Source organism: Blastomyces dermatitidis (genome assembly GCF_000003525.1).
Source record: "Blastomyces dermatitidis ER-3 genomic scaffold supercont1.4, whole genome shotgun sequence".
Taxonomy (NCBI): Eukaryota; Fungi; Ascomycota; class Eurotiomycetes; order Onygenales; family Ajellomycetaceae; genus Blastomyces; species Blastomyces dermatitidis.
In genome coordinates, this window is record NW_025544777.1 from 2,605,803 (window position 1) to 2,615,484 (window position 9,682).

Below are 9,682 nucleotides of genomic sequence, written 5' to 3' on the forward strand. Positions count from 1 at the left end.
TATCATTCACATAACTCGGAGAACTTACTATTCTCATATTTCTATTTTTGAATCGATATGCAGGGCATATTGCAAATAAAATGAGTAAGATTGAAGATCCCTGTGATACTTCTATTTTTATCTCAGTCTTGTCTTGTTTCATTCCATCAAAGAAGAGTTGTATAATTCTTTTAGACATAAAACAGTTAACTCATTTTATTAGAGAAAGTGGCAGTTTTAATATCTTCAATATCTGAATTAACTTTTACTTTGAAACATGATCAAATGCTTCTTTTATATCAATAAAAACTGCAGTTGAGACCAGACTCTCATGCTTTGCTATTTGAATATCATGAACAACTGAGAGAACAGTGTCAATTGCAGAACACTGTTTTCTACCTCTCACTTATTCACTGAATAAAAGAGAATCACTTATAGAGCTAATAAAAGATAGTTGAGTAGCTATTATCTTTTCTAAAACCTTTCCTAGGCAGTTCAATAGAGATATTACTCTATATGACTTAGAAATTGAAGTTTTTCTATTAGGTTTTGCAAGAATTACTTCAGTGACTTCTCTCCAGCATTCAGAATGATATTCATTTTTCAAATTAAAATATAGAGAGAGAGCTCATCTATTCAGATTAACTTCTATCATAAATTTATAATATTCATATTATCTTAATTATCTGAATTTTACAGATACTCAGAGACTTATCTTTCATTGATAATGAAATTGCAGAAATGTGTCATAACATGAGAATCATTGATAGAAAACCTAGGTATATTTGCATATATCTGATCAGAGATTGTATAAGCAGAGAAAGAGTAATTGTAGGTCTGTAGAGCTGTAGAAGACACTGATAAAACTGAGAGCTTTATAAGAACTGTTAACTAGAGTCTGTAAGAAATTACTTATAAAAAGACTTAGAGCAAAGAGAGAGACTACACTACTTAGAGTCAGAAACTGGTCTGAGAAAGACATAGAGTTAACTGCTGACTTAAAGATCAGATATGATGATGAGACTGAAAGAGATAAAGATACTGTTATAAGCAGTGATATTTCTGCTTTATCAGCTAGTAAAAAGTGATTAGAGAAGTCACAGAGATACTTATAAAAAGCTCAGCAGTAGTCAGACATTGTTTATAAAGATATTGAAATTGAAAAAATTTTTATTCTTAAGAAGTTCTTGAATCAATATACAGATATTGTCAGAAACACTCTCTCTCTATTATCTAAGTAAAAACACTTCACAGATGAATAAGAATACTCACAGTTTATAAGAATAAAAGCTGTTATAGAAAAAGGAAAAAGAAGATAAGATTTCATAGACAGATCTGAGATATTTATACTACTCTAAAGAGATTTACTTACACTGTGAGTGATTCTGCAGAACAGTCAGATTACTCTAGTAAATAAAGAGTGATTATGAATCACAGATCTGAATCTTTCTATATAACTATAAAGAGTGATTGCAGGCTGCAGATATCTTGATTCTACAATTCTATAGAGTTAGTGAAAGAATGAAAAATTCCTCACAATTCTACAGTGTCAAAGAACAATGATTTATAAGAATGAGTAAAAGATTAACTTGTAAATACTTCTCTTTAATAAAAGTGATATCACAGAGAGTGATTCACCTGTGAGATGAATCTGTGTAATAATTATACAAGCATCTTATAAAAATGATTAAGAGTTAATCAGAACTCTTCTGTATGAAAGATATAAGATGAATCTATATAATAGTCAGAGAAGAATCTGTAGATTACAAAGAATCTTATGAAATAAGAAACTAAGTGACAGACTCTTTTTTCTTCACAGTAATAAGAGATTTTTTCTCACTGAGATTTTTTATAGATGTGAAGAATTTTTAGTGAGTATCACTGCAGTGCTGAGCTGATTCTATAAAGTCACTCAGTGAAAAGCTTCACAGAGAAAGTCTTAGAGAGAAGAAAGTATGTAAGAAATCTCACTTCTCACAGATTCTTTATCTCTATTTCTATCTCTCATATAATTAATAGAGTTAGTGACTCTTGACTACATATAACTATATAGACTGAAGTTCATGAATACTATTTATAACTTAGCTTGAATACTATTATACATTTAATCTCTACATTTTATCTTTCTACTGCGAATACTTCTAGTAGTTAACAGTACATATCACGCCAAGCTGCAAACACCTGAATAATCGCCTGCGAGCACTTATTCTTACATGCAGTGAAAGAGTTGCTAATATATATAAATCTCTTATTCAACAGATCATTGAGTGTCTTCTGAAGAAGAAGAAGTTCATCTTAAAACATATTATAAAGAACGTCTTATAGTGACTCAGAGTTCTTATTATTCTTCTTTTCTAACTTAATACTGTGATTCACTTCTGAGTCTTGTAAAGAAGATATATTCATAATATTATCTTATTGAAAGACATCTAAGTATTCATGATATTATTAAGAGAGTTTTGTGTGATAATCTATTATTATAGTATAGAATAACTTTTCTAGAGCTTTCTTGATATTAATCAGACTAATGAAATAGATTGATACATAGTTCTGTCATCAGTAATCTTATCAGTGACTTTATTAATAATTTTGATAACTTCTTTTTCAGAGTATTTTATAAGTGTTGACAGAGATCTGTGTAAGATTCATAGTCTTATGAATATCATCTTCATGAATTCTATCATTATTAAAGAATATTAAACTCCTGTTTCAAGTGTTCAATAAGATGTCTTATTTAGATAGTCAGACAAGTTCTAACATCAGACTATAATTAAGATTATTAACTTTATATATGTAGATATCTTTACATTGATATTCTCTCACATCTATGATCAACTTCATTATGTAACAGGTATAAATGTCTTTTGAATCATCAAATTCTGTAAGAAGTCAAGGTTTTAATAAAGAGATATACTGAAGGTTATAATATCTTACAACTGAAGATTTTATCATTGTATAGTAACATAGACTGCTGTCTATCATAGCTTTTATATTATACATGTTATTAATCACAGTAGATACAAGAATTGCATTTATTGTTATTTTCTCTTTAAATTATTATTATCTGATCTCTTTAAGCTTCTGTTTACAAATTTAAACAGAAGCTAATCTTTTCTCTGTTTTATCAGAATATTCTCATAGTTATCTTCTGAATCTTTCTTCACTGTAATGTCATTGATGTGAACAGGTACTGATTCATTCTTTAAATAAGAAGATATTGATCTTTCTCTCAATTGAGAAGATATCAGTCTTTCTCTTAAGTGTGAAGACATATAGATTGATTGACAGTTGAAAGTGATATGTTCTAATTAATTACAGTTAATGTATACTTCACATTGATATCAATCAGCAACTTTCTTGAGAGTGATCTCAGAAACTCAGAAGTCTGTTCAAATAACAGAAACTCTTGCTTATGTATAGATATTTAAGTCTATTCAGTTCATGACATCTGTATCAATACTGTTATTCCTCTTCAGTACAGGTGTATAAGTGACTGAATTATTTCTTAATACAGATGTGTAAGTGTAATATCTTCTATCACTGTTCTGTATACTCTTGAGCTTGATAAGATAATTATTCAATGTTCAGAGCTGTGTGCAGAAATCTTCATGAGTCTAGTTTTTATCTACATTTACAAGAGTCTGTAAGAGTTTGAAAGTTAATATCTTCTTAAGCATGCTAATCTTTATTCAATTCTCTCAAGATCGATTATCTGCTTCTAGAATCTTAGTGTTAAAGTCAGAGATAAATGTTGTAAGAGAAGTATTCTTCTGTCAGATACTCTGTAATTAATCTAACACTTTCTGTTATATGACAGTGTCTCAGAACAGAATATCAAGATATTTAATAATATTATCAGATGTTCACAGTACTGATTCACATGCTTTTATTCATGAATAAAACTTCTGTTTTATGTGATTCTTCAATTATTCATTAATATATCAATCTTAATTAATTAATAAACTGATGACATCTTTATCTATACTCAGTTTTATAAGCATTTTCATTCTTTATAATAAGTAGAGAGTGAGATCAGAAGCATTAAAATATACAGAAGTATTTAAGCATTTCTTCAGTACTTTTATATTCAATTCTATAGATATTGAAATTACATGAGTTAATTGTTAAATCTCTTTATATTGAAGTTATTGAGTTGCATGCATATCAGCTATTTATTATTATTGTAATTTTAACATTGCTCAGAGTCACTGTAACATTACATTTATACTTATATTTAAGAGTTTTATATTATTATTAGACATGATTATATCAATTATCAGATATGTAATTGTATAAATATCTCATACATCTGAGATATCAGAACTCTCAGATCTTTCACAGATATTCTCTTTATAAGATCTTATTACAGAGTTAGAATAACTGATAAGTAAGCTTCTATCTGAGAACTCAGTATCTGTTTAACTGTGTTTCTCTTTCTTATACATCATTAGACTGACCGTGTGACCGTGTCTGAGACCAGGACCAGAATTTTTGATAGTCCCATTGTCAATTCGACAGATCCCATTACACGGTTCTAACATTAGATAGTAGTCTCATACTGTCCCAGTGAGACTTACTGTCTACTCTTGTCACATTTTCCAAATGGGACCATGATTTCCACTTCTCAATTTAAATTATTTTTATTGCTTTAAATGGCTTTAAATCTCATTTGAGTGTTACCAAAAAGCGTTACTTTTTAAAAAATTAAAAATAGTCTAAAAAAAACCTTAAAATGTCTAAAAATAGTAACTTTATGCCAGGAATGGGACTAAATGGGACCAAATGAGATCACTTTCTCATTTTTTTCAAGTCATGGTTTCATTTTGAGATCTGATATATAGTCACTTTGCATGTTTATTTAATGATTAGTCCCAGCGGGATTCATGCCAAGAAATGTATGAGACCAGACCAAATAGAACCAAATGTGAAATTCATAGTCCCGGCGGCCAGTCTATACATCATTATATGTTCAGATATCTCTTGATAAATAATCATTTCTAATGAGAAGATGATATATGAATAATTATTTTTAATAAGAAGATAATGAATATTTTTCTAGTATAAGAGATCTACACTAAATAGATCAGTATAATATTGATAGATCTTATATAATAAAGAGAAAAATGTTAGAGAAGAAAAGAAAGAGAAAGTATAAGAATCAGCAATCAGAGTGAATATTTATACATGTATATAGTAATACACGCAGTGAGGCTTCAGAGCAGAAGAATCTATACATGTTTATAACAGCTGAGAATCAGTGATCAAGAATGACTGAGAATCAAAGTATACATATTCAAGAATGAAGCAGTTGAAATCTGTGAAGTGTAACAGAATAGTCTATATGATTGATCAGGCACTGCCCGTCACAGTATATCAGAGAAGTGTAGTTTTCATAAGAAAGTAAATAATAAACTTATATAAAAATATATTTAGTTATTTTAGAAGTATTATTAATAATCATTATCAAATTCTAATTATATAAGCAATCACTGAATGAACTGAATAAGACTGAATTTCATCTTCAGTCTCAGTCTTATTTTAATTTTAAAAGAATGATTATCTTTCACTATTTATTTTGAGAAATTACTCTTATTTCACTGTTCTTAAATTAAATCTGATCATTTTTAACATCATTTCTGAAAGAAATAATCTACTTTCAGGTTTTTTTAATACTGGATTCTGATAAGACTTATATTAAGAAATGTATAAGATCAGATTAAATAAGATTAAATATAAAATTTATAATCTCAGCAGCTAGTCTAGATAGAAGACACTGCTATTTTTATATATAATATTCTTTCTCTATTTATAGAACTGCTCTGCTGAGTTGTAAATATTTACTTAATAAAGTAGTAATTAAGAGAGATGTCAGATTCTCTTTTTACAGACTAATTACTTCTATTTAAGTGAGATATTGTGGCGGGCTGCGTCTGATCAATTATATAGACTATTTCATTACACTTCACAGATTTCAATCACTTTATTCTCAAATGCATATACTCTGATTCTCAGTTATTCTCAATCATCAATTCTCAGCTGCTATGAATATATACACTCTGATTCTCAGTCATTCTTGATCACTGATTCTCGGCTGTTATAAACATGTATAGATTCTTTCATTCTGAAGCCTCACTATGTACATCATCATATATGTATATAAATATTCACTTTAATTGCTGATTCTCATACTTTCTCTTTCTTTTCTTCTCTAACATTTTTTTCTTTATTATATAAGATCTATTAATATTATACTGATCTATTTAGTGTAGGTCTCTTATACTAGACAAATATTCATTATCTTCTTATTAGAAATGATTATTTATTGAGAGATATCTGAATGTATAACATTATATAAAAAAGAGAAACACAGTTAAACAGACACTGAGTTCTCAAATAGAAGCTTACTTATCAGTTATTCTGACTCTGTAATAAGATCTTATAAAGAGAATATCAGTGAAAGACTCAAGAGTTCTGACACTTCAGATATATAAGATATTTATACAATTATATATCTGATAATTAATATAATTATATCTAATAATAATATGAAACTCTTGAACATGAGCATAGATATGATGTCACAGTGACTTTAAGTAATATTGAAATTACAATAATAATAAATAGCTGATATGCATGCAACTCAACAACTTCAATACAAAGAGATTCAATAATTAACTTATGCAATTTCAACATCTATAGAATTGAATATAAAAGTGCTGAAGAAATACTTAGATGCTTCTGTATATTTCAATACTTCTAATCTCACTCTCTACTCATTATGAAGAATGAAAATGCTTGTGAAACTGAGTATAGATGAAGATATCATCAGTTTATTAATCAATCAAGATTGATATATCAATGAATGATTGAAGAATCACATGAAACAGAAGTTTCATTCATGAATAAAAGTATATGAATCAGCACTATAAATATCTGATAATATTATTAAACATCTTGATATTCTGTTCTGAGACACTGTTATATAATAGAAAGTTGTTAGATTAATTACAGAGTATCTGACAGAAGAACACTTCTCTTATAATATTCATGAATCATCTCTGACTTCAATATCAAGATTCTAGAAGCAGATAATTAATCTTAAAAGAATTGAATAAAGATTAGCATGCTTAAGAAGGTATTAACTTTCAAACTCTTACAGACTCTTATAAGTGTAGATAAAGATCAGACTTATAAAGATTTCTGCACACAGCTCTGAATATTAAATAACTATCTTATCAAGCTCAAGAGTATACAGAATAGTGATAGAAGATATTACACTTACATATCTATACTGAGAAATAACTCAGTCACTTATACATCTGTGCTGAAGAGAAATAACAGCAATGATACAGATACTATGAACTGAATAGACTTAAATATCTATACATAAGTAAGAGTTTCTGTCATTCAAACAGACTTCTGAGTTTCTGAGATCACTCTTAAGAAAGTCACTGATCAATGTTAATGTGAAGTATACATCAACTGTAACTAATTAGAATATATTACTTTCAACTATTAATTAATCTACATGTCTTCACACTTAAGAGAAACATCAGTATCTTCTCAATTGAGAGAAAGATCAGTGTCTTCTCATTCAAAGAATGAATCAGTATCTGTCTGTGTCAATCACATTGTAGTAAAGAAAGATTCAGAAGATAACTACAAGAATATCTCAATAAAATAAAGAAAAGATTAACTTCTATTCAAATTCATAAACAGAAACTTAAAAAGATCAGATGATAATAATTTAAAGAGAAAATAACAATGAATGTAATTCTTATATCTACTGTGATTGATAATATGTATAATATGAAAGTTATGATAGACAGCAGTCTATGTTACTATACAATAATAAAATCTTCAGTTGTAAGATATTATAATCTTCAGTGTATCTCTTTATTAAAACTCTGACTTCTCACAGAATTTGATGATCTAAAAGACATTTATACTTATTACATAATGAAGTTGATCATAGATGTGAGAGAATATCAATGTAAAGATGTTAATATATATAAAGTTAATAATCTTGATTATAATCTGATGTTAGAACTTGTCTGACTATCTGAACAAGACATCTTATTAAACACTTGAAACAGGAGTTTAATATTCTCTAATAATGATAGAATTCATGAAGATGATATTCACAAGACTATGAATCTTACACAAATCTCTGTCAACACTTATAAAATACTCTGAAAAAGAAGTTATCAAAATTATTAATAGAGTCACTGATAAGATTACTGATAACAGAACTATGTATCAATCTATTTCATTAGTCTGATCAATATTAAGAAAGCTCTAGAAAAGTTATTCTATACTATAATAATAGATTATCACACAAAACTCTCTTAATAATATTATAAATATCTAGATGTCTTCTGATAAGATAATATTATAAATATATCTTCTTTACAAGACTCAGAAGTGAATCACAGTATCAAGTTAGAAAAGAAGAATGATAAGAACTCTGAGTCACTATGAGACTCTCTTTATAATATGTCTCAAGATGAACTTCTTCTTCTTCAGAAGTCACTCAATGATCTGTTGAGTAAGAAATTTATATATATTAACAACTCTTCTGCTGTAGCTTCTATTCTCTTTATAAAGAAGTTAAATGAAGAACTCTGATTCTGTATAAACTATCAAGATCTGAACAGATTGATAAAGAAAGATCATTATCTCTTATCTCTTATCAATAAAACTCTAGCACAGATCAGATAAGCTCAATAGTTTATAAAGTTAGATATTATCACTGTGTTTCATAAGATTCATATTACTGAAGAAGATAAATGACTTATAGTATTCTGAATATGTTATAATCTCTTTGAATGAATAGTTACATTCTTTGAACTGACTAATGTTCTTAGAAGTCAGTACATTTCAGAAGTATATTAACTGAGCACTCTGAGATTTTCTTGATAAGTTTGTATCTGCTTATTTAAATGATATTCTCATCTTCACTAATGAATTCAGAAAAGAGTATCAAGAGCATGTGTAAAAGATATTATAATAACTATGAGAAGCAGAACTATTAATTGATATTGACAAGTATAATTTTAAAGTTAAGAGTACTAAATACTTAGATTTCATCATAGAAGCTGATAAGAGAATTTAAATGAATTCTGAGAAGATCTCTGTCATTCTTGAATGAGAAGCTTCACATACTATGAAAGATGTATAAAGCTTCATTGAATTCACTAACTTCTATCAGTGATTTATACAAAACTTCTCAGATATCATAAGATTACTTACAGAACTTACTAAGAAAGACTCAGTATTTCAATGATCAGCAGACATAAAAGCTGCATTTATACAGATGAAGAAGATGTTCATTAATATCTCTCTACTGATAATATTCAATTCTGATCATGAGATAGTTATTGAAGCTGAGTTCTCTGACTATATGACAGAAGAAGTGATATTGTAATATAATAATAAAGATGTTCTACAATTATATATCTTCATATCTAAGAAACTGAGTCTCACTGAATGTAATTATGAGATCTATAATAAGAAACTTCTCACAATTATATACTGTCTAGAAGAATGAGACTCTGAACTCTGAAGTATCTCTGAATTTGAGATAATTACAGATTATAAAAATCTCAAATACTTCATAATAATCTATAAACTCACTGAATAATAGATGTGATAATTGAAGTTTCTAAGCTACTTTCATTTTATAATACACTACTGCCTCAGT